This window comes from Pseudochaenichthys georgianus, unplaced genomic scaffold, assembly GCF_902827115.2.
Source record: "Pseudochaenichthys georgianus unplaced genomic scaffold, fPseGeo1.2 scaffold_151_arrow_ctg1, whole genome shotgun sequence".
Classification (NCBI taxonomy): Eukaryota; Metazoa; Chordata; class Actinopteri; order Perciformes; family Channichthyidae; genus Pseudochaenichthys; species Pseudochaenichthys georgianus.
The window spans coordinates 422,933-449,971 of NW_027262359.1; the positions used below are offsets into that span (position 1 = coordinate 422,933).

The 27,039-nt window shown below is 42.5% G+C and overlaps 2 pseudogenes; one reads left to right on the top strand and one right to left on the bottom strand.

The window, feature by feature from the left end:
* LOC139433246 (zinc finger protein 420-like) overlaps positions 1 to 24,777 on the top strand; it is a 35,631-nt pseudogene extending 10,854 nt beyond the window's left edge.
* Positions 1 to 27,039, bottom strand: part of LOC117441148 (zinc finger protein 208-like) — a 447,659-nt pseudogene that overhangs the window by 54,009 nt on the left and 366,611 nt on the right.

Consider the following 27,039-nt stretch of genomic DNA (forward strand, 5'->3'; position numbering starts at 1 on the left):
CACAAGGTTCTGTTTTAGGACCACTTTTATTCTCCATATATATTAACAGTGTAGGTGATAATGTGGATGAAGCTACTTTACATTTTTATGCGGATGATACTGTAATGTATTGTGCAGGTCCCTCCATTAAAGAGGCTGTTGTTAAATTACAAGCTGTTTTTAACACTATTCAGACTCAGCTCTCTGAACTAAAGCTTCTTTTAAATGTTGAGAAAACCAAGGTAATGCTCTTTTCAAAAGCTAAAAAGACTCCAGAGCCTGTTTTAGATATTGTAACTATGCAAGGAACAAAACTTGAAGTTGTTGCCTGTTACAAATACCTTGGTATCTGGCTTGATGATTGTCTCTCTTTTAAACTTCATGTCAATAACCTGCTAAAAAAACTGAGGGTTAGGCTAGGTTTCTTTTTCAGAAACAAGTCCTGTTTCTCGCTTGAGGCCAGGAAAAGGCTAGTCACTGTGACCTTTTTACCTGTGCTGGACTATGGGGATTTGTTGTATATGAATGCACCTGCCAATTACCTGAGCAAATTGGATGCTGCGTATCACAGTGCTCTGAGATTTGTCACAAATTGTAAAGCGCTTACTCATCACTGTACACTGTATACCAGGGCTATTCAAGTACACATTCAAGTTTGGGCCCGATTTGATAACTACAAAAATGCAGCTGGGCCAGACATTCAGCGGCCTGTAAAAAGCGGGTAATGACACATTTTAACCAACCAACTTACTATTACTGCGATAAAAAACATGCAATTTTTATTCATTGTTCATCTAACAAGGGTAACATCAAAAAGTGCATAAAACACAACAAATTAGCATTAATTTAACAGAATCTGAAAAAAGTGCACAGTTGTAGCATGACATTTGTTCGCTTTAGAAGTCAAATATTCAGGTTTTTTTTTTTAACCAGGCCACATCACAAAGTGCATTAACTAAATACAATAATAGCAGTCTTAATAAATGTCCTCACATACAAAATAAAATTGGATACATATGACACATGCACATCAAAAAGTGCATTAACAAACAGTTAAAGAGCTCCAATGTAACAAAAAGAGGTAATACTATAATTTTTTCACTTTTCAAGTAATACAAAAAAGATCATACGTTTTAGTCACAATTGACCCAGACACATTACAAGTTCATTTAAATGAATACAAAAATAAGTGTCAAACCCTTCAGTGCACAACCCATAACAAGGGATAAGGGTAAATAACATGAATGAATACTACACTACACGTCTACTATAGTAAACTAGGTGCTTACTATCATCTCATTTGTGATTTGTCATCGCTGACTTTTTTTTTTTTAACAAGAGCAGTGATTTTTGGCTCATAGGATGTCAATGCAATCCTAAGACATTGGTGAAGAGTGCTGTCAGTCAGGGAGCAGCGAGTGCTACTTTTTATTGAGTTCATGTGTGAAAAGCTTGACTCACATTTGTATCTTGATCCAAACATACTGAGCACAACAGATCGCTACTTTTCTGAACGTTAGGGAACTGCTGTTTTTTGACATCACTCCAAAACTTCGCTGGCCCGTTAGTGCGCTGCTCTGGTGCCATGGTTACGGATGACGGCATGTCAATAAGTTCCAGTGTAAATTTCCCCTCGTCGATGCAGGGGACCCACTTCCTTTGCTCTGGTGGATACGTCCCCCTCTATTGCAACAGTGAAGGGGTCTCTGACAAAGCCCATCACCTCTGTGGGCAGAGCAAGTCCATCCAATCAACCGGCAAAGTTCTCTTTCAACCTCGCAATGAAATCTGTCATCACATCCGTGATTTGTGCCGGGGATGTGATGTGTTTTGGGGAGCGTCGGAAAATGCAGCATCCAACCCGTACTCAAGTCGGACGCGAAAAGGTCCAGCTTGACTTGGGCAATGACTCGCGCGTCTGCTCCACAAGATCAATGACCGATTTGTCTCCGTTTACGCTTCAGAGTTCCGAGAGACATGTTTTAGAGTTGCTATCATAGGACCACCGTTACTAGCACCGATACACTTTCAAAAAACGTGCTGCGTTGTGGTTTAGTGGTTTCTATGCAACGCGGAGTGTTGCATTCATGGTCTGTACTAGTGTAGGAATTTGGCTACGGCAGGCTGGGCCCCTCGGAGTTGGTTCTGGGCCGCATCTGGCCCGCGGGCCGCCATTTGAATAGGCCTGGTTTAGGAGGGATCCTGACGCAGACACAAACATATGAAGTTCCGGTCTTTTGCTGCAGTTTTAGAATGATGTTTTATTGCTTTACATACCAAGGTTTAAGTACACGGTGTCAATAGTTGTAGTATGAGCATCTGCTGGGGCTGGGCTGGCCGTCTGGTAGAATCGGTATGCTCTTCCTCTCCTGTCACCTATGACCCCTTTATATACACCCCGCCACCAAGTGTTCAAAAATAATATTGCACTATACATATAAATAGGTAAACTGAGACACCAACAACACCCATAAAATGGCTCCTACAAAGAGTGTGGGAAACCTTTTCTTAAAGTATTCACCTTAAAGAGTCCATGAGCGAGTTTCACTGTTCACATGCTTCATGTATCTGGAACATATTTACGATGTTTTTCAGTTTGATTCTATTCTCTTGTTGAAATGATCAGACTACCAAAAATAAAATGGCCTTAGAAACAGACTCGTCACCCTGCATATTTGTTGTGTTTGCAGCATATTATAAACATGTCATCCCTTATCTTCAAATACCCCAGGTTGTGTAGTGATGTATTTGAGGTGTACTGTCCACATCGCAGACCTGAAGTCGTGCAGTCAAGGTATGCGAAGTGTACAGGACCTTGGTCTCTGAGACTCAAAAAAAGCCTTTCTTCTCGCCTACCTGTCCACTTTGTATACCTGAGATCCTGCAGTCATTTCTCAAAGATGGTGTGGCATATAGGGAGGTGCAATCTCCTGATGGTATAGACTGTATTATAGTGGACATCTGCAACCCTAGAAAACAAGATAACATAAGGATAATCAATTTATACAACCCATGTCCAAATCTAACCACTGATATATTTAAAGAAATGGCGCAAATAAACATAGGAAGGAAGTTTGGTGTGGTGATTTCAATGCACACAACAGTCTATGGGGCAGCAACCATACAGACAGTAACGGAAACATAGTGGAAGAAATGCTGGAGGAAAGAACACTAGCATGCCTTAATGATGGACATGGCACAAGAGTAGATGTTCACAGGGGAAAGTCTCATGCCTGGATCTGACGTTAGTGTCAAACTGTTTGGTTCATACATGCGAATGGTTTGTTTTGAATAACTCCACTGCAGGAAGTGACCATTATCCAGTGCTTCCTAAAATGAATAATAATGTATATATGCAGGAAGGAGGTGTGATAACCAGGTGGTGCTTTGCTAAAGCTGATTGGGGGAAATGTAGGATATGGTGTGAGGAGTCGGTACACCTGCTAACATCAGAGGGAACATAGAGGTCATCACAAGCCACATAACGCAACATATACTAAATGCAGCAGAGAACAGTATACCCAAAGCAACAACCAAGGGTAGGGAGAAAGTGGTGGAATGAGGAATGCAGCAGGGCTACTAATGAGCGAAACAATGCACTTAGAGAATTAAAGAAACATGACACAAAAATAATGTTATAGAGTTTTCAAAGGAAAAGGGCAGCTGCTTTAAGGACAGTAAAATACATACGAGAACATGGAGAGAATGTTGTTCTACCATGGCAGAGGAGTAACATTAGGTGATGTCTGGTCCACGTTTCAGCAGATGAGTGGGGAAAGGAACCCATTAAATGCCAGCTTTGGTTGATGGGGAGAGGCTGGCAGTGCCAGATAAAGAGAAGGCAGGCATGTTGGCATGGGCGGCGCCAGGATTTTTTTTGCTGCAGTAGCTTAGCAGTTGCTATATGACAGCACGGCGTTGCTAGTTAATTTTCAAAATAAACAAACAATACCAGTGGGCCAAGCACGAGCATGTTCATATTGTAGCGTTCACCGCTATTCAAGATCACTCAAGCCTTCAATGTCGAAAACGTTCTCTTTATTTACAGAACCAATCACTAGTGTAACACTCATGACTTTCACGTGACACACACCGGAAAACGCACACACATACACACACCTGGAAGGGGCGGTCTCTCCAACCTAACTCCCACCAACAACATTGCCTAAATAACGCACTTTTCCTCCTCTCTGGCCTCATTCTGTGACTCTCCTCCTCCTCCTCCTCCTCCTCCTCATTCTCAGTTCTCTTCTCGTCATTCACAATTCCCCGTGTTAGATCTCACTGTCGGCACGCCTTGAACAATGCGCCATGTCGGAAAATACAACACATTCTTGATTCATTTAAATTGACTATTTGTAACTGAGAGGAGTGACTGCTCATTTCTGCCGAGATGCTCGCTGTGTCTGAGAATCACTGACTAGCAGAATTTGTATATTCTGGAGTGGAGCTCTGCAGAGAGCAGGGTGGAGGAAATGAGGGCAGTGGATCAAGAGGAGCAGCGCTAGTTCCACTGCAGCTCGTGGTAGCAGCTAGCTGGTCCTGCTGCTGCGGGTGCAGCGGGTCAGTTGGCGGGGGCACCTGTTCTTCGTGGTCCCAATCCTCCCGGTTTTCATAGTGAACATCGGGATCCTTGTGGATAGCAGGGTTGTCCGGTTGGACCGGCTCCGTTGGAGATCGCGGTCGTTTACGCTGACTTGTGACTGTGAGAAATGTTTCCATTTTCGATCTACTGAGAATTTGCCAAGTAACAGTTCACGCAGTACATTACAACGACCCGCCCCTGATAGATCCCGCGAAAATGTATCATATTTATACACATTCTCGCGGGCATTTTCATATCAAAACAATGGGGTTGCTAAGCCGTTGCTAGGCCAATTGTTGGAATTGCTATAGCAACTCCTAGATACCCCCTGGCGCCGCCCCTGTATGTTAGGAAGGACACTTGCAGCAGTACATAGTGGGGAGCATCTCAGTGATATCCATAGGCAGCAAAAACAGCAGTTACTCGCAGAGAATGAAAAGGTGAAGGAGAAGAGACAGGATGATAGGTCAGCTCTGGATGTGGAATTAGTAAGAGTGAGTAATGACGTGGGGAAAACATTGAAAATGAAAGAGATAATGGCAATAGTGTACTTTGACATTGGAAAAGGGGGTATGACTCTGTGTGGAGGGAGGGGCTTGTTTAGAGTATAGGTGAGGTCCTGATAATTTATTCCGGTAAATTACTCTGACCTACTAACTGACCTGACCGAAGTATTGAGTCTATGTAAGTTTACTGCTTGGCTCAGATCCACCAACGTCAGATATTTCCAATTATTTAGAAATAGAAAACGGTATTGCCCAAGGGAGTGCAGTCAGTCCAATATTATTAACATCATGTTTAATGACATGTTGACATGCTTAGACTCATGCATCCAATGGGCTCTACACGCAGAGGATGGGGCTATGTGGATGAGGGGAAGACGTGCCCCATACGTAATGGAGAAGCTCGAGCGATTAAAAAAAGTGGAGAGGTGGTCATATAACTGGATTCAAAATGTCGGAAAGCAAGTCATGCTACATGGTATTTACAAACAAACGCAAGATTGATGGCCAACAGCTAACACTATATGATCGTCCAATGACAAAGCTGAATGAGTTCAAATACCTAGGACTGTGGTCTGATAGCAAATACACATGGGAAATGCATATTAATCAAGTGGAAACAAAATGCTAAAAGTATTAAATGTATTGCGAGCTGTAGCTGGATGCAACTGGGGCGCAGACAAACAAGCATTAATAGACATTTCCAGATCAATGATGAGGTCCACAACAGACTATGGTTGTATAGCGTATGGAGCAGCAGCAAAAACATCACTTACAAATGGATAGACTACAATATAAAGCATTGAGGTGTGTATTGGAGCGATAAGTCAACTGTTTGCTTATCGCGACAGGCCTATGCACACAATGAAACAGTGGAGACAAACATGTGTTTGGCTTTCATTAGTGAATGAAACTGTGAGCCCTTTATAGTCTGTGTCCAATATTGTGTATTTGTATATATTGTATATCCTATATATATGCTAAGGTCCCGCTACTGACACGATAGCAGTCATTTAGTGCGCATATGTGTAATTAAATATCAAAATCTCACTCCAGCCAGGTACCCACATTTGGCAACCCTGGTTAGCTTCAGAGCTAGCAGTCTGTGTTTGTAGACAAAGACAGGACGAGCTGGAAATGAAACAAACATCTCTCATTTGCATTCACAGTAATATATGTATAAATGCTACTAAATGAATGCAACATATATGATACTCTACATAGAAACGACTCTGTGTATGTCACAGTTCACACTTCACCCTTTCTAAACACTGAATGAAATAGGTTTTGATACTTATACATTCAAATAAACGACCTGTTTAAACTTTTAATGAGGTTTTATACATTTCAGATAACTGCAAACAGTTAACGGTACAAAAATAAACAGTTTTTCATGGTTGGAAAGTAAATAAAGTTCATTTACTCAAATACAGATTGCAGGTAGTTGTATTAGCTGAAGTATCTTCATTTGATGTCAGAAACGTTGATCGCTTCTCAGGAAAGAAAAGTAATGATGAGAAGGAAGCAGACGTTGTGTCAGAGTGGAACATGTCCATGTTGCTGAGCAACAGACAGGAAGCAGGGGGCGGGTCTCTGACTCTGGACCTTCACACTCACATGTGTTAATATTTAATCCACTACAATAGGCTAGTTGCACGGGATGACGTATTTCCATTTCCGGTTCATTGAGCGTGCGCTTGTAAACTTCCGGTCTACGGTAGAGCGGTAGAGGGGGTGGTGGCAACACTGGACTGTGACTGGACGAGAGATGGCAGAGGGAAGTGACGAGGCAGGAAGTTAAGTTGAAGGAGGACACTCTGATAGTGAGTAAAAGAGAGTGTGTACTGTTTATGGCAGAGATGATCAACTGCTCAGCACAGACTACAATGAAAGAATCTAAATAATTGTCAAATCATCTGAAAAGTACCTTGATGTGAAAGGGATGCACTGGGGACACGTGAAAGATATCCTAAATGATGACGTCCAACAACCTCAGACATAAGAGGCTTCTCAATACTCAAATTTCCCCTCCTCGACTCCTCGACTCCTCGGTCCTCCGGTAGTGACCCGGAAATGAATTTCAGCGCGCCATTTTGAAGGACGTCTCATTTCTCTAAATGCACACCGAGGACCGAGGATCGAGCGTCGAGGAGGCTCTCTGGAGGAGCTATAACCGAGGATACACTGATGGTTCCTCCACGGCTCCTCCGCGGATGCATTTCCGGGAACGGTGGAGGCGTGACGCACGGCCGGACTTATCTCAGCCAATGACAGCTCTGCATGCATCCCCTGGATATTATTTTAGAAACTGCTCTCATCGCAACGCGATGTTTACAGTGAGAACAGCTGTGAGGCCCTGCAGAAAGCAGAGCAGTGTGTAAAATAAATATTACTCAGTATAACAGACCTACTCTCTTTATTTGCTTTAGTTTAGTAGATATATACAAACAAAGAGTCGATATTTTTCTAAAAACCATTTAGTGCTTCACATAATAAAATACACAACGGCTGTAGCCTGATTATGCTTTAGGAGCTGTGTGTGTGTGTGGTGTGTGTGTGTGGTGTGTGTGTGTGTGTGTGTGTGTGTGTGTGTTGTGTGTGTGTTGTGTGTGTGTGTGTGTGTGGTGTGTGTGTGTGTGTGTGTGTGTGTGTGTGTGTGGTGTGTGTGTGTGTGTGGTGTGTGTGTGTGTGTGTGTGTTGTGTGTGTGTGTGTGTGTGTGTGTGTGTGTGTGTGTGTGGTACAGTGTGTAGGTTGTGTCCTGTACAGTGTGTAAGGTGTGGTTGTGTGTACAGTGTGTGCGCAGATGCGGCGGACAGACAGGTCTTAGTGGTTTGGTGTCCTCTTGCTTACTTTTCAATACTTGCAAATACAACTTTTGGCCCGTAATTTCAATTCCCCCATTTCAGCGACCAGAGAGAGGGGGGGGATATATCCAGTCTCTGATTGTGTTACGTTATTATGAGAGTGCTCTCATACTTTAAATTGCATATATTTAATATAAATATATTTGTGTGTGTGTGTCCGCATCTGTAGCCTGTTATTGTCTCATTATACCGCACTCTCAATTAATTCAAGGTAAATATGTGGGGGAACAATGTTCAGCTGATCTAACAGAGATTATAAAATATGACAAATCACTCGACAGCTGATGCAGCTGTTGCCTCGTAATAATGAACGGACGTCGCTTTAATATGACCGCTCAGAGGAGAGGAGTTCTCATTTCTTTAAACGTCTGCTGCTTCCCCTCCTCTCTCCTCGGTTCCCCTCCTCGGTCCTCCGCTCGCATCTCCTGTGGGCGGGACTAAGTCTCGAGGAGGGGAGTCGAGGAGGGGAAATTTGAGTATTGAGAAGCCTCTATGGACTGGGTCATCCTGATGGTGGTAATTGTACTGCAGTGGAATGCTAGAAGTTTAATTCCAAATAGACAAGAGTTCAAAAAATATATTGACAACCTGGGAGAGAAACCTAATGTTCTTTGTATTCAGGAAACATGGCTGGAAGCACAACTGGATTTTATTGTGAAGGGATATACTGCAGTTAGACGAGATAGGAGAGGCTTCTCAATACTCAAATTTCCCCTCCTCAACTCCTCGACTCCTCGGTCCTCCGGTAGTGACCCGGAAATGAATTCAGCGTGCCATTTTGAAGGACGTCTCATTTCTCTAAATGCACACCGAGGACCGAGGATCGAGCGTCGAGGAGGCTCTCTGGAGGAGCTATAACCGAGGATACACTGATGGTTCCTCCACGGCTCCTCCGCGGATGCATTTCCGGGAACGGTGGAGGCGTGACGCACGGCCGGACTTATCTCAGCCAATGACAGCTCTGCATGCATCCCCTGGATATTATTTTAGAAACTGCTCTAATCGCAACGCGATGTTTACAGTGAGAACAGCTGTGAGGCCCGTGCAGAAAGCAGAGCAGTGTGTACAATATCACTCAGTATAACATACCTACTCTCTGTATTTGCTTTAGTTTAGTAGATATCTACAAAGAGTCGATATTTTTCTAAGAACATTTAGTGCTTCACATAATAAAATACACAACGGCTGTAGCCTGATTATGCTTTAGGAGCTGTCGGTGCGTGTGGTACAGTGTCGGTGCGTGTTGTACAGTGTGTAGGTGTGTTTAGGTGTGTGTTGTACAGTGCGCAGATGCAGCGGACAGACAGGTCTCAGTTGGTTTGGTGTCCTCTGCCTACTTTTAATACTTGCAAATACAACTTTTGGCCCGTAATCTCAATTCCCCATTTCAGCGACCAGAGAGAGGGGGGGATATATCCAGTCTCTGATTGTGTTACGTTATTATGAGAGTGCTCTCATACTTTAAATTGCATATATTTATATAAATATATTTGTGTGTGTGTGTCCGCATCTGTAGCCTGTTATTGTCTCACTCTCAATGAATTCAAAGTAAATATGTGGGGGAACAATGTTCAGCTGATCTAACAGAGATTATAACATATGACAAAACACTTGACAGCTGATGCAGCTGTTGCCACGTAATAATGAACGGACGTCGCTTTAATATGACCGCTCAGAGGAGAGGAGTTCTCATTTCTTTAAACGTCTGCTGCTTCCCCTCCTCTCTACTCGGTTCCCCTCCTCGGTCCTCCGCTCGCATCTCCTGGGCGGGACTAAGTCTCGAGGAGGGGAGTCGAGGAGGGGACATTTAAGAATTGAGAAGCCTTTATAGACTCTGGCAGAGCGGGAGGAGTCGCAACATTCATACAGAGTGGGATAAGTTACAAAGTTATGCATGTAGGTACAGATCATGAAGCAATAGTTATAAGGGTATGGAATGATAGAGGACCTATAGATATAGTGAATTATTATAATGTGGGAAATTAGATCAAAGTGTATTAGAGGATGCTGGGGGTTCACTGCAAGACAAAGTAATATGGTGTGGGGGTTTTAACTCACATAGCTCGCTATGGGGAAGCAGTAGCACAGATGCAAATGGGGGCAGTAGTTGAGGAATTTATAGATGACCTCGGGCTAGTGTGCATTAACACTGGAGAAGGAACACGATATAATTGCACGAAGAATATAGAAACAGTACTCGATCTGACATTTGTATCTAGTGCTTTAGCAGGTATAAGTACATGGAATGTGGTAAAGCATACTACAGTGGGCAGCGATCATTATCCGGTAATGACTAAAGTTGGGACCAACATAAGGTTTGAAAAGGAAAAGAAAATTCCTAGATGGAAACTGGGAAAGGCTAATTGGGATGCCTTCCAAGTTGTAAGTACGAATAGATGTAAAAACACTTCAAGAGGGAAATAATGATATACATAAATGAAATGATGAGCTGGTTAAGGTTATCATTCATTCAGCTAAAGAAACAATTCCGGAAAGTGCAGGAGTTAGGCGCACCAAGAGTGTACCCTGGTGGAATGGTGAATGTAGTAAATCCATTAAAGACAGGAATAAAGCATTCAGGCAACTCAAACAACTCCATTATCAGGAAGCTTTGAATCAGGGTGAAAGGGCCCAGGCTACAGTGAGGAGAACAATAAGAACGCAGAAACGCACTTTTTGGAGGCAATACTGCAATAGTATTGGAAGAGAAGTACAGCTTGCAGGTGTTCGGGGCATGATTAGGAGAATGGGGGAATTCGAAGGAATTATGAGTTGCCAGTTTTGCCAAACCACTGCTGGGAAAGATGGTGTTTGTTACAAAATGCTGGAACACATGCCAGATAACTCTCTAGTCATTGTGTTGAGGTTGTTTAACAGGGTGTGGGATTCTGGCCAACTTCCTTCAGAGTGGAAACAAGCGATAATAGTGCCCATCCTGAAGCCAGGGAAAGACCCTTCAGATCCATCTAGCTCCAGACCTGTTGCCCTGACATCTCATTCATGCAAAGTCATGGAGAGAACGGTTCCAGAAAGGTTAACGTATATCTTAGAAAGTAACGCTCTGTTGTCCCCATATCAAAGTGGGTTCCAGAGGGGTCGGAACACAATGGATTCTATATTGTGCTGAGAATCAGACATCAGGAAAGCACAGACCAACAAGGAAGTAGTGACTGCAGTCTTCTTTGATGTTGAAAAGGCTTATGACATGCTCTGGAAGGAAGGACTACTACTCAAGTTCAAATCATTGGGAATTGGTGGTAAAGCATATAATTGGGTTATGAATGAGTTACTGGACAGGAAAATACAAGTAAGAGTAGCTGCAGAATATTCAAGTGTTTATGCTGTGGAAATGGTACTCCGCAAGGTAGTGTGTATAGTCCGTTGCTGTTCAATATAATGATGCATGACATCTTTAATCAAGTTCATCCAAGTGTGGGAAATCTTTGTCTGCAGATGATGGGGCTTTGTGGGCAAAAGGCCGCAATGTAGCACATGTTGGAAAGAAAATACAAGCTGCAATAGTTGAAGTGGAGAAATGGACAAATAAATGGGGATTCAAACTGCCAGTAGCTAAGACGCAGGTCACTTGTTTTACAAAACGGCATAACATTGCTCCTATATCGTTAAAATTGTATGAGCAACCTCTTGAACAGGTTAATACAATAAGATTTCTTGGTGTTTGGTTTGACGGAAAGCTAACATGGAGCAGTCATATAGGAAAAGATCAAAATAAATGTAAAAAAGTCAACAATGTACTTCGGTGTTTGGCGGGGCAGGAGTGGGGAGCGAGTAGGTCATCACTTCTGAATATATATTGGGCACTCATGAGACCTGTATTCGATGATGGGTGTGTAGCGTTCATGGCAGCAGCAGAATCTAACCTTAAAAAGCTGGATGTCCTACAAGCTCAGGCCCTGAGAATTTGTAGTGGAGCTTTTAAAACATCTCCAGTATCAGCAATGCAGGTGGAAATGGGAGAAATGCCTTTAAGGATAAGAAGAGTGAAGTTAATGTTGGCATACTGGGTAAACCTTCAGGGGCACAGTGATAGTCATCCTGCGAAAAGTATTTTGAAAGACTGCTGGGAGCACAATGAGTCACATTTAACAAGTGCTGGATGGATTGGCGATGTTAAAGCAGCAAGTATAGGTTTGAATCAAATACAGTATTGCCCCACAGATCCAATCTGGTCCATTCCACCCTGGTTGTTCCCATTGCCAAGTGCAGACCTCAATATACGAGAGGAGTTAAAGGAAAAGAAAGAACTACCAGTATGGCGCATAGTCCGGAATCACTTTGCAAGATATCACTCAGACTCAACAATCATATTTACAGATGGCTCCAAAGATCCAGAGGCAGGGCGTGCAGGGGCAGCAGTGTATATCCCAGTGAGTAATACACATATAGAGAAAAGGGTAACAGACCATGTCAGTATACACCACAGAGTTGTTGGCATTGGTGCTGTCATTGAAATGGGTAGAGGAGAAAGAAATATACATAACAGTGTAATTGCATCTGACAGCTTTTCAGCATTATCGAGTATACGATCAGGCAGATCTTCATCTAGAACGGACATAATAAATGAAATATTTCTAATTTTATATAAAATGCAAATCAAAGGCATAGCAACTCGTTTCATCTGGGTTCCTGCTCATGTTGGTGTGGAGGGCAGTGGCGGCCGGCCCATAGGGGAGCTAGGGGCGCCTAAAAAAATAACATCACATGTTTCCTGCCTGGCCTTGGAACCATTAGTTTATCATTACCGGGCGGAGCCCCCGAGCCAAACAGCAGCAACCAGCACGTTGCAAAAGTCTCAATAGTAAACTGTGCCGCCGAAACATAATTTCAGCCAATCAGATCGTCAATCGTCAAATATTTTCCACCAGCCGCCACTGGTGGAGGGTAATGAACAGGTGGATATTCTGGCCAAACAAACACTCAGAAGTATGAACATAGACTTAGAAGTTCCACTCAGCAAAAGCGAAGGTTCAAACATTCATTCAGAAATATGCACAAACAACATGGCAAGATCATTGGGACCTTAGTGATACAGGAAGACATCTTTATAAAATTCAAAGGTATGTGGGGGATGGAAGGAAGTTGGGGTTTAAAAGAAGGGAGGAAAATGTCATTTCTCGGATGAGAATAGGTCATACAGGTCTCAATCATACTTTAAGTATAATAGGAAAGCATCCAACCGGAAAGTGTATACACTGCAGCCAGCCAGAAACTGCTGAGCATGTTTTACTGCTTTGCAGGAAATATAGTACTCAGAGAAATGTGCTTTTCCAGACACTGAAGAAAGCAACATTCCATGACTTGTCGCTATCAGGGCTGATAGGGAAAACATCAGGCAATATATATTGTGAGATTATTATGTTTCTAAGAGAAATTGATACATTTAAAATAATCTAGAGTTTTGGTTCTTGTTTTCTGCATAGTCTCTTGTCCACACTCCAGTCCAGTTGGTGGCGGTAATGCACCTACAAGTTAGTTTGCCAACCGCCAATAAACACGAAAGAAGAAGAAGAAGAAAACGAGAGAAGAAGAAGAAGAAGATGCACCTTTAAAGTTCTTTGCAATCCGCCAAAAACCGAGAGGAGAAGAAGGAGAAAAGAAGAGGTGAGTGGATTAAACACATGCAGAGGTTTCAGTAAGTGTATTTACACCTCTTAGCTTACAGTTAATCACGAATCAGAAGTTATTTTATTTAACACAACAGCTGTAATCTCGGGAGAAAGAAACTCACAAAAAAACATTCAAATGTGCGACAAAAATAGTCTCAAACTATCTTTAAATAAAGTCTAAGAGCTAAAGTCTGACAGCTACAGTCTGAAAGCTATCTTCTAAAAGCTACAGTCTAACAGCTAAAGTCTATCAGCTACAGTTATTATTCCAGTTCGGCTCTGGGGAGTAACCGTTGATTTGTAATGCTCAGCTGACTTTATGTTAGTTATTTATTACACCAGTTGTCTTTAAGACGGTTTGAGTTGTTGTGTTGGTGCTCTTTACTATAGATATGGTTTTAAATGTATGCTAACTAGCTTATTAGCATCGTCATTCACCGCGACGTAGCATTTTTCCCATTGAAATGAATGGGGTTCTTCAGTTAGCAGCTAACGCTAAGCTAAGCGACGGTTTAGCTCATTAGATAAATAGATATACTTTATTTAAATAATGATTTATCTTAAACTGGGACATGAATGTGTCACAGCAGAAGTGTTTTCAGGCATTACACGAGTTAAACATATTTAAAAGATGCAATAAGATAATAAAAATGAAGCATTAGCAAGTATACACACAGGACACATATCACTAGAGTATCTAAAGAATACACAATATACAGAAAATACTGTATACATGGAGTACATTAAACAGTCTCACTAGCTAATGTTTGCTTTCTGTGTTAACTTAGTGATAGTTACACACGGATAGCGTTATAACCGTGGTTCAAACAACCAGTGTATTGACAGTGTATTAAACTATCTGACCTTTCTATCATGTTCTCCTCTGCTTAGCATCACATTGACCAAATGGATCCATTTGGACCATGTTTACGTCACAGCAGCATAGATGAGACAAGGCACTGCACGTGGTGTGATAAAACACTACATAGAAGCATCTAGAAATAGAACATATCATTGAATAAACTCTTTGAATTCCTCCTCTTCACTCCTGACAGTTTATAATTAATTATATCTAAATATTTGTATTATATTAATAATGAAGCAGCTCTGTGGTCTTCATCAGGACAGCTGATGAGCAGCATGGAGGAGAAGAAGGAGACCCCTGGAGCTCAGGTCAGTGTGCACTTCATCACAATATATTCCTAATTCCAGCGTTTCCGCCAGGCGGGCGTCTTGCCTTCATTTGACGCCCTTATTCAGCTCGGAACGCCCTCTACAGACATAAATAAAGCAGTGACTGTATTCGCCATGACACGGACAGTCTGTGGTTTGTACTTCTGTCTAGTTTCTGAACAGATATGAGGAGCTGTGAGGGCTAACAGCTAACGGCTGATGTTGGTTTTGTGGTTCACATTGTCACTATCCGATCTGCAGCCCTGCCCTATCTGCAGTGAGCATGTGCGAGATGGTCCGCCATATTTGACAACTCCATACGGCAACTCTAATAGGACATTTGACGTCTAGACGGCTGCCCGATTTGCATCGTGCATGCGCAAGTCATAAACGTCTCAAATATTTGTATTAAAATATTTTGTTATTTGAAATAAAATGAAGGACATTCACAGTTAATGTAATTAGATATAAATTATGAATGCCATACGTATTGCATACATTCAGTCAATATTTCTTCAGTATGTATGATAGCTGTCCAACAGAAGTTACATCCATTTCTCACTTATTCTGACAATGTACTTAACCCAATAAAATGACCCAATAAAAGTAGTTGTTCAATAATAGTGAAGTCACGTTGTAATAACAATAACTCATCTCTCTCGTTCAGATTAATATTGTGGGGTTTTTTGAGTGTTCTTTTTCTGCTTTGCCAAACGCCACTGTGTCAAATGTCCTATTAGAGTTTTTTTTTTTAGTAGAACAAGTTTTAATTATTTTATTGAACAATTATTTGTTTAATTGAAGAACGAAAACAGGAATGTTGAGTTAAATGTTACTCATCCCCCCCAACCCCACTCATTAAAAAATTAACAAAAATGCACCCCCCATCCAAAGATCCCCACAAAGTCCCATTCAAAATGTTAAATGAAAAGGATTCTAATGAAAATACAATTAATGCATGAACAACTATTATATCTATTGCGTAAGTACACAGAGGAGGTTGGGACAGAAGAAGATAAAGTACCAAGCTGAATTGTATGCTTTGAATCATGCTCTTGGTTGGAGGCAGAATATGGGAAATCCTTGAGGGCTTGACGTGTAGATCCAGAGTCGTTTGGTTGAACGAAGGGCATGGCAAGCTGGTGGGGCAACCACTCATTGTGAAATCCCCCGAACCAGCAGAAGGCGCAGCATCTGTAAGTAACTAGAGAGGATCTGAGGACACCGCAAGGTCATTATAAAAGAATGAACATAACCTTCCACTCGTCGCAGAGGGGCTAAGGACCAAAGATCTGAGCAATAACCATCTCTAAGATTGCATTCATGCCGAATAGTCCGCGTCTTTACACCAGACGCAAGTGTATTACATCGTTTCATTTGCAGAAGGTTGGGTTTGCGTTCACCCAGGCAACCTCAAACAGACTATGAACTGTAAACTAAAGTCATTGTACGGAGATGCTTTTTCAACAATTGGCGGGACATTAAGCGGATAAAATGCAGATCCCAGCCATTTCTACAGTAGCCTGCATCATGGAGCATTGGCAGGTTATTTTCATGCTGCTGTTAATCTGGAGAGTGCATCAACAGACTCTGCGGCCGGCGCATACGATTATAAATCAGACAACGTGCATTACAAACATTGCAACACATAATGAGACGTTATGCAGTGAGGAGGTTTCACCGATGACAGGTGGCTCTGATGAAATTGTACCACTGCCTTTTCTCTGTAGACAGGGGACCAGTGAGGTAAGCAGTCACCAGAATGAATGCATGACCCTGTAGGTTACTGGATGTTCACAGCATAGATGGCAAAACAAGCGATGACGCGCAAATAGTTGTTTCCCATGTTTTGATGCGGAATACGTCACACCAGCAATGAACCTCTCCAGAGTTTACTAGCGAGCGACCCGAGACCACCTCTTTTAGGCGGAGCAGAGGTATCGGACTGCTTCCACACCAATCCAACGAACCGCATCAAGGGGTTAATGCTACAGGGACCGATTCAATAGTACTAACCAAGCAGGTGTGAACGTGACCTAAGACTATGGTGCCTTAAGGTTTGAACAGAAAGGCTAGCACTTGTTCCTTATAAATATAAAACATCTCTTTTAGAGAGACTACCAGTGGGAGACCATAATTGAAGGCAGTAATCAGTATTGAATGTATTACAAGTCTAATATGTAGTATAACGTAGAGCACTTTGAACATTTGAAAAGGCGCTAAATAAATAACATGAATTGTAATTATGGCTGTTCTGATGCGGGACAGCTTGTCTGGTGGCAGTGAAGCTTGCATCAGCACACTATCGAGAATGATACCGATAATTCTAGACACGTGGAAGGGCTTCCAGTTCCTGTTCTGAAAGAGGTAGGCCTAGCTGTTGAAAAGTTTTATCTGGGAAAGTTAACAACTAGGAAATGGTTAAAAGATGGACACCAAGGGGTGCTTGCAGGTGTTGCAGAGAATCCAGCAACTGCTTCTGATGAGGTGTCAAAGAAACGTGGGCTACTATGGCAACCAAATGCACATTTGATTGTAAAACCTTAAAATATATATGCCACAGAAGGCATATGGGATGTCTGCTTTCCCTGCCATGTCATCTACAGAGCAAAGAAACGGGAAAAATCTTTAGTAGTTAATAATACTCTGACAGAATAATCATGAGGAACTAACGGCTCAATAAAGAAACGTTGCTAGAATAATTCCTCCTAGCACTAGGCTAGGGGCCTGTCGTGTTTTTAAACGTTGAAAATAGCAGCTCGTGTAATACTCCTGGCTCCTTCAGTGCAAACTTCAGTCTTGAGTGCAGGTTTCAACAGACATGGGTCCCTGGGAGCCAGCATAACCTGCTAAGAAACCTTGATTTAAGCCTGTGATGAGGTCATTTGACGAACATCTGTGATTAGAAAGAGTTTGGAAACGATTTGCAGCATGAAGCCTCCTGAGGCACACCCAGCGAGTGGCAGATATTGCAGGTAGAGCTTAATTCCTGTGAGGAAAAACTCTTCTTTGGTAGGTGATTAAATGTACATGGCCGCTTGGCAGAGAATGATCCATGGTATTCATAGAAAAGACACTGTAGGAGATTGAAGTCTAAAGTGATGGTCAAAAATGTATCGAGCTTCCCTTCATATTCACGTGATGGAAATTATTAATTTATTTCCATTTTTAATTTCATTGATTTATAGTAGTATAAATACTTATACACATACAACTTATGTATAATTGCCTCAAATATGACTTACTGCAGGCCAAATATTTCCATAATAAAACATTGCTTATGCAGAATAGTATTATATATACCTGCCAAGATGCGATTCCTGAGGAACTGCTGCTGCAGGGGGCAGGAAGCTAGAACTCGTGGCTAGATCTGGGACTCCAATAACCAGAATCCTCGGGAGTGTGACGTCAGCGGCACAACGTGGTTGAACGCGGAAGTAGAAACATTTGTTTACATTGCAGGCAGAGAAAATTGAGTTTGTTCACGGGAATATATCGTGCAATTAAAGGCTTCGAGCGCTGATTTTACTTCGAGAAGGTAGGACAGGATGGCAGGTACTTTGGGAATGCCAGAGTCAGCTTGCTCCTGCCTTTTTTGGTGTTTAAATACCCACCGACCGAGAGACAGTGGGACTCTTAGCTGACACACAAGAGAGGGGTTGTTACCGGAGCTGGCGTAGAACTCGGGACTTCCTCTGGCCCAAAGGATATTAAAAGTTACTCCAAATGAGGACGGAAGGGACACCTGAATGTGTCGTGTGGGAGCTGTGGGTCGTTCCAGCGGCGGCTGAACCATGCTCTGAGCTAGCCTGTGTTTCAGGAATGAGGCATTTCTTATGGCTTCTTGCGTATGATGATGCGGTTCCAGGGTCGGAGATTGCAATAGACATATATGTACGTATAATGTAGTTAGCTCCGTGTGTTGCTTCTAGCATACATAACACCTGACGTGGAAACGTTACTCGTGGATGGGGCTACAGAGCTACTAGAAAGACAGTCGAACCCGGTGCATTGTTCCGTCTGGATGTGGAGCACTTTTGCTAAATGTTTAGACAAATTGCTTGTGTTACCGCCCTTACATGCTAAACTCTTATTGCACGTTTGGCAACGAGCATTTTCCACATCGAGACGGGTAAAGTTGAACCACACCTCGGAGCGCGTTCTCTCCGCCATCTCCTCCGTGTGTGTGTGTTGCTGCATGTATCAGCTGCATGTGTGTAAACTGTCCCGCCCCCTCGCACACAGACGGGGAGAGAGATCTCGTCTGATCGAAAATACATCATAGACGCATTTGTTTGTCTTTTTGCATATTAGAAACGAGTTGGCGACACTAAGACTGCAATATAATGTTTTTGTAGCAATAATACATGACATATATTTTGTAAATGTCTCCAGTACCGATAAAAAGACCAATAACGTTGGAGCTTAACGGCGCGTAAAACACATGTGATGACGTCACCAACGAATCGACGACTGAATTAGTTGTTGCACCCCTAGTATGATGATTCGGTTCCAGAGTCGGAGATTGCAATAGACATTTGCAAGGACGGCACCGGCAGGCAAGCAGCAGCAATATGAAACACAGCAGCAGGAACATGAACGCAGCAATAGCCAGTGAACACAGCAGTGGCAGCAGGCAAGCAGCAGCGACGTAGCTGCAGCAATAGCAGCAGCTAGCAATGCATGGAGAGAGATCTGCAGGTTAAATAGAGTGGCTTATTAAGGAGACTCTGTTTGGTTGGTTGTAGAGTGGCAAGGGGCGTTATGTATGAATGCAGCATAAGTGCTCGAGTTGACTGCCTGAACTAGCTCGCAGGCTTCGCCCCATTTGTGTGTATGAATTATACGTTTTTGTTTTTGTATGATTTTAGTAGAATAAATTAAAAAGATTCAGGCATCGTAGATTGTAGCCAACTTTCCGTGAAACATAATAAAGAGGCCTCGAGAAATTCATGACAGTACCTTGTGTATGTCCTTAGTGTGTCCACGTTGTTGCTCAATGAGCGCAGGTTTGTGAGAATGATGGATGGAAGTGGTGGCCGGCTGAATCTCCGCCGTATTCTGAACGGCTCCCCTCCTTCCTCGTCTCTTTTTCGTGGAGTTTCTAAGCGGCTCCCGAGGGATTTCATCCAATAACGAAGAGCACAGATGGCTTGGTGTATTCGTAGGAGGCCGATCGCATTGTAGCTCTAGCATTGCCTCGCATCTGTAGCAGAGGCCGGGGCTCCTTGCCATACCTGTTCGTGCTGTCACTCAGGTGTGTCTTGGAAAGTTGAATGGCCAGACATGGTCTGCAGAAGGCACATGTAATCCACAGGATCAAAAGCACAACAAAGTTTAGACAATAATTAGACCAAAAAAACAAAACACAAGAGGAACGGAGCATACTGAGACTTGCAGTGACAGGATGCCGTCTCCCTCTGTCTCCTGTATACCAGAGGTGGGAGTAAGTCATACATGTGCAAGTCTCAAGTTACTGGGGTGAGAGTCAAGCAAGTCAAGTCCTACGAAATCCTGATGAATAACCCCAGTTTAAATCAGTTAAAAGACAGTGGTTATGAAACTAGAGTTTTATTTTCAACATTAACAACAATGGAGAGTGGGGCTCTGAAATCATAAAACAGGTAATTGTGTGTGTGTGTGTGTGTGTGTGTGTGTGTGTGTGTGTGTGTGTGTGAAACGTAGCAGCCTGCGGTCGCTCGTTAGCTGTTCTAACGAAGGTAGACACAGTGAAGGCACAGCTCTTTGCAGCTGGTGCTGCTCTTCTCAGATTCTGCTGAGTTACGGCCCGTCTACACTACTGATTGGTTGTTGGTCATGTTGCTTGAATAAAATCCCCAAGCTCCAGACACGCCCAGCTCCAAGCTTTTTTTGAAGCTGTAGTGTGGACGCTCCGTTACACGTTACTGCCTCCTGGTGCTGCAGAGATTTCATGAAGTGAAGGAGGTTGTCTTCTATAAAGCAGCTGTGGGCAGCAGATACTGTGAGAGTCACAGACATGAATACATAGGTCAAGGCAGACTGGTTCACAGACTCTCCTGTTTTGCCGAGCCGGTGCTTGAACAAATAACTCTACACCCCTGGCCGAAATGTCCCTAAAATGAAGTCCGAGTTTGAAATATATCTCAAATAATGTATGTATTTCCCCACATAAACATAACAGTCTGCAATGAAACGGCTGTCTCCTGTGTGCTCCACTTCCTACTTTCTTCTTTCTCTCTCTTTTTTCTTTCATTGCCCTCTAGGGGCTTCGTACAATAAAAAAACAAATGCAAATGCAAATATTTTATTTTAAAAAGTAAAGTCCTTTGGAGTCATCTGTCTCAAGCCTAAGTCTCAAGTCATGAATACCAAGTAAAAGTCAAGTCGACTCTTTTATCAATGTTAGTCAAGCAAGTCTCAAGTCAAAAATAGGCAAGTCAACTCATTTGACTCGAGTCAAGTCATGTGACTCGAGTCCCCCACCTCTGGTATATACTTTGGTTAGAATATTGCTGTATTACTGTATCAAATATAATAAACACAAACAGTTGATAAGTAGTATTTTGTTAACTCAAGGTTTATATTAAAGGGGACCTATCATGCAAAATGCACTTTAGTACGTCTTTTATACATGAATGTGTCCCCGGTGTTCCAGAGAACTCATCAAGTGTCAGAAAACACAACCCTCTCTATTTTCCTCCATACCCAAATCTCTAAAAAAGGGTCTGCAACGGATCTGATACAGACTGATCCAGATTTGAACACTTAAAGTGGTGCTACGGCTATTGGTCAATTCTCCACCTATCAGGGGAATGAGAGGTTGGGCCACGGCCGGCCATTGCCGCTCGAAAGCTCTGGAGACGCTGTGGTACATATGCCAGGCCTGTAAGTGGCGCTGTAGTCTGCCACAAAAGCAGCGAAGAAGACTTCCCTTGCATGGTTGCCATAGTTGCCCTTCTGTTTATTCTCCGCTGTGGCTCTTTTTCTATAGTTGTATGTATTGATTTAAATTGACATGCATCCGCTAAGAAAAATAGTCCGTTGTTACCGTTTGAACTAACGTAGCAACGGCAGAAACTGCTTCGATAGCGTTTTTTGAGGAGCTTTTTGATTACAGATTTGAAAACATCGCTCCTTGCTTTAAAAGTAGCACAATTCATTATGTCAAACCTTGGAAAGTATCTAGATATCCCTGCCCTAATGCCAAAGGAACTGCACACTGAATATGTGTCGCCGTTTGATGTCTATGTCTGGACCGCTGCGTAAAAAGGAGGGTTTCTGCCCCATTACTTCTCTTCTTTCTTCTATAAGAATAAAACACGGTGGACGGAGATCACTTTTTCTCCCCCTCTTCTCCCCGCTGCAGCTCAGCAGCTGATCTCAGAGCATGCTCCCCTCTCCTGCAGGGGGGTGTGGCCAGCTGCAGGGGGGCGTGGTCAGCTGCTGCTCACAGAATCAGCCCCCTGCACAAACAGCGCTGGAAAGAGCAAATAGAGCGAAATGAGGCGTGGCTAAAATGCAGGATCTTTTTGGTATTTTGAAAAAGATACTATATTTATATACTTTATATAGGTATGGCCCTACAATATATTGTTCAAATATAGCATGATAGGTCCACTTTAAGTGAGTTTTTATTGTGTTAACTTGTGTATTTATGCTTTTTAGATTGACTTTCTCTCTTTCTCTGTCTGTCTGTTCTAGAAACCGAAAGGAAGAGAGAGACGTCACAGCTGTCAGCAATGTGACAAATCCTTTACAACATCTGGAACTTTAAAGCGCCATCTGCGTATTCACACAGGAGAAAAACCGTACAGCTGTGAAGAGTGTGGGACAACTTTCACTAGATCAGATGCTCTCAAAACACATCAACTTATTCACACAGGAGAAAAACCTTATAGCTGTGAAGAGTGTGGGACAACTTTCACTAGATCAGATGCTCTCAACGCACATCAACGTATTCACACAGGAGAAAAACCTTATAGCTGTGAAGAGTGTGGGACAACTTTCACTACATCACGTGATCTCAAAAGACATCAACGTATTCACACTGGAGAAAAACCGTACAGCTGTGAAGAGTGTGGGAAAACTTTCACTCATTCAAGTACTCTCAAATCACATCAACGTATTCACACAGGAGAAAAACCTTACAGCTGTGAAGAGTGTGGGACAACTTTAACTAGATCAGATAATCTCAAAGCACATCAACGTATTCATACTGGAGAAAAACCTTACAGCTGTGAAGAGTGTGGGACAACTTTCACTACATCAGGTGCTCTCAAATCACATCACCGTATTCACACTGGAGAAAAACCGTACTGGTGTGAAGAGTGTGGGACAACTTTCACTACATCAGGTGCTCTCAAATCACATCACCGTATTCACACTGGAGAAAAACCGTACTGGTGTGAAGAGTGTGGGAAAACGTTCACTCAATCAAGTGCTCTCAAAATACATCAACGTATTCACACTGGAGAAAAACCTTACAGCTGTGAAGAGTGTGGGACAACTTTCATTAAATCAGGTGATCTCAAAACACATCACCGTATTCACACTGGAGAAAAACCTTACTGGTGTGAAGAGTGTGGGAAAACTTTCACTACATCAAGTGCTCTCAAAAGACATCTTCGTGTTCACTCAGGAGAAAAACCATAGTGGTTTTAAGAGTGTAGGAGCCACAATTAAGCATATTTTGTTTTTTCACAGTTTACAATTCCCATCTATTGGCCTTGTGTTGGGTAATCCTTTTTTCCATTACAGATCCCATCCCAACAGTGCCATCTGTTGACGTAACGTCAGAATTGACATGCATAATGTTCACTGTTCCTTTAAGTTTCGTTTTCTGGCAGTCCGTCTGCTGACAGCTGTTTCAAACAGCTGGCATTATTGCAGCATTAAATCCAAGCCATTGTCTGATGCAGCTTATGATTCCAATATACGATCCAGTTTTAATGCTGCTCATACCCGGCCGCTTTCCCAGCCTTGGCTGTCGGCCTCTCCTTTCGCCTCTTGATGAGCGCAGGTGGTGACAATCTCCAGCTGATTGTGGCGTGTTGTCCAGCTGATCCGGGATGACGGTGTCAGTTGTGAAGTAATCCAATTGTTTGTCCGGTGAAAATGATCCTTTATCCAATGCGATATGTTTCTTATTGTCCAGTTTCACTCATAGAGTATGATTCTACTTAATGTAATGGCAGTTTAAATGTTCCAGTGTCCTATATCTTTTGCCATTACTTCACAGGAGGGTTTAGAGTGTTCCTGACGGAGACACAAACATATGAAGTTCCGGTCTTTTGCTGCAGTTTTAGAATGATGTTTTATTGCTTTACATACCAAGGTTTAAGTACACGGTGTCAATAGTTGTAGTATGAGCATCTGCTGGGGCTGGCTGGCCATCTGGTAGAATCGGTATGCTCTTCCTCATGTGTCCTCTTCCTCTCCTGTGACCTATGACCCCTTTTATACACCCGCCACCAAGTGTTCAAAAATAATATTGCACTATACATATAAATAAGGTAAACTGAGACACCAACAACACCCATAAAATGGCTCCTACAAAGGGTGTGGGAAAACCTTTTCTTAAAGTATTCACCTTAAAGTCCATGAGCGAGTTTCACTGTTCACATGCTTCATGTATCTGGAACATATTTACGATGTTTTCAGTTTGATTCTATTCTCTTGTTGAAATGATCAGACTACCAAAAATAAAATGGCCTGAGAAACAGATGCATGCATATTTGTTGTGTTTTGCAGCATATTATAAACATGTCATTCCCTTATCTTCAAATACCCCAGGTTGTGTAGTGATGTATTTGAGGTGTACTGTCCACATCGCAGACCTGAAGTCGTGCAGTCAATGTATGCGAAGTGTACAGGACCTTGGTCTCTGAGACTCAAAAAAGCCTTTCTCGCCTACCTGTCCACTTTGCAGACCTGAGATCCTGCAGTCATTTCTCAAAGATGGTGTGGCATATAGGGAGTTGCAATCTCCTGATGGTATAGACTGTATTATAGTGGACATCTGCAACCCTAGAAAACAAGATAACATTAGGATAATCAATGTATACAACCCATGTCCAAATCTAGGACATGGCCGAGGCGGTGCCATTTAGTGATGGGAAAATGAAGCTTTGAATGAAGCATCGAACCACTTGGTCAATTGTGTCGGAAATAGGTTAATGTCTCGAAGCTTCAGGTACAGCGACCTCTCCTGGCGAAGTTGCAAGGCTGCAGTGGGTTTATCGTATCTTTGCCTTGAAACATATTCGATGCGCACACACTAAGACTGAATATCATGTTCTATTTGCAATTAAAGATTGATAATTGTGTGTATTGGGTTATTGAGAAGAGAATAGAGAGTGCTGGACATGTTTTTGGGAGGAGAGGGCCTTTTATCAGTTATTAAAGTATCAATGATTAAAAGTACATCCATTCGGGGCTTTGAACCAGCTGCGCGGAGGACATCGCCGCATTCGGGCCGCCGGCTCGACCCACTGGGCTATCTATTCCTTAAAATATTGAACTGTTTTTATATTACTGATAATTGTCTTTTTGGTCAGAACTTCTCCACATTTCGTAGTGTTTCCCGAGCCAGAACGACCTATCTTTCTTTCTGGCTTGCTATAATGATACTACAATTCAAATGCAATACCAACAGCAACAACTCAAACTACGACAACCCACACATTGCGCATTGTTTAGAGCGGTCATAAAGTGTTGAAGCGCTCAAATTCGAAACTGTTTCAACCTGTCACCTGTCAGAATCGAGACGAGGCAGTGCATTGAATCGCGTGAATGGACCTCGAACCAGTCAAGTGATTCATTCAGGAAATGAAGCTGTTGCTGCTTCGGACGTCACATGACAAGCTGTCTTGAAGCAAGCTTCGAATCACTGCTTCTATGAAATAGGAAGTCCAGTGTCAAACTGTCATCACTAGTATACAACCCATGTCCAAATCTAACCACTGATATATTTAAAGAAATGGCAGAAAATAAACATAGGAAGGAAGTTTGGTGTGGTGATTTCAATGCACACAACCGTCTATGGGGCAGCAACCATACAGACAGTAACGGAAACATAGTGGAGGAAATGCTGGAGGAAAGAACACTAGTATGCCTTAATGATGGACATGGCACAAGAGTAGATGTTCACAGGGGGAAAGTCTCATGCATGGATCTGATATTAGTGTCAAACTGTTTGGTTCATACATGTGAATGGTTTGTTTTGAATAACTCCACTGTAGGAAGTGACCATTATCCAGTGCTTCCTAAAATGAATAATAATGTAAATGCAGGAAGGAGGTGTGATAACCAGGTGGTGCTTTGCTAAAGCTGATTGGGGGAAATGTAGGATATGGTGTGAGGAGTCGGTACACCTGCTAACATCAGAGGGAAGCATAGAGGTCATTACAAGCCACATAACGCAACATATACTATAGAAGGCAGATATGTTAGGAAGGACACTTGCAGCAGTACATAGTGGGGAGCATCTCAGTGATATCCATAGGCAGCAAAAACAGCAGTTACTAGCAGAGAATGAAAAGGTGAAGGAGAAGAGACAGGATAATAGGTCAGCTCTGGATGTGGAATTAGTAAGAGTGAGTAATGACGTGGGAAAAACATTGAACATGAAAGAGATAGTGGCAATAGTGTACTTTGACATTGAAAGGGCGTATGACTCTGTGTGGAGGAGGGGCTACTGATCACATGGAGGAGAATGGGTATTGGAGGGAGAATGTTCAATTGGGTAAGGGCCTTTTGAACAGACAGGACATTTAGAGGAAAGGTTGGAGCAGATATTTCCAGTTATTTAGAAATAGAAAACGGCATTCCCCAAGGGAGTGCAGTCAGTCCAATATTATTAACATCATGATTAATGACATGTTGACATGCTTAGACTCATGCATCCAATGGGCTCTACACGCAGAGGATGGGGCTTTGTGGATGAGGGGAAGACGTGCCCCATACGTAATGGAGAAGCTAGAGCGATTAAAAAAGTGGAGAGGTGGTCATATAACTGGATTCAAAATGTCAGAAAGCAAGTCATGCTCCATGGTATTTACAAACAAACGCAAGATTGATGGCCAACAGCTAACACTATATGATTGTCCAATGATAAAGGTGAATGAGTTCAAATACCTAGGACTGTGGTTTGATAGCAAATACACATGGGAAATGCATATTAATCAAGTGGAAACAAAATGCTAAAAAGTATTAAATGTATTGCGAGCTGTAGCTGGATGCAACTGGGGCGCAGACAAACAAGCATTAATAGACATTTCCAGATCAATGATGAGGTCCACAACAGACTATGGTTGTATAGCGTATG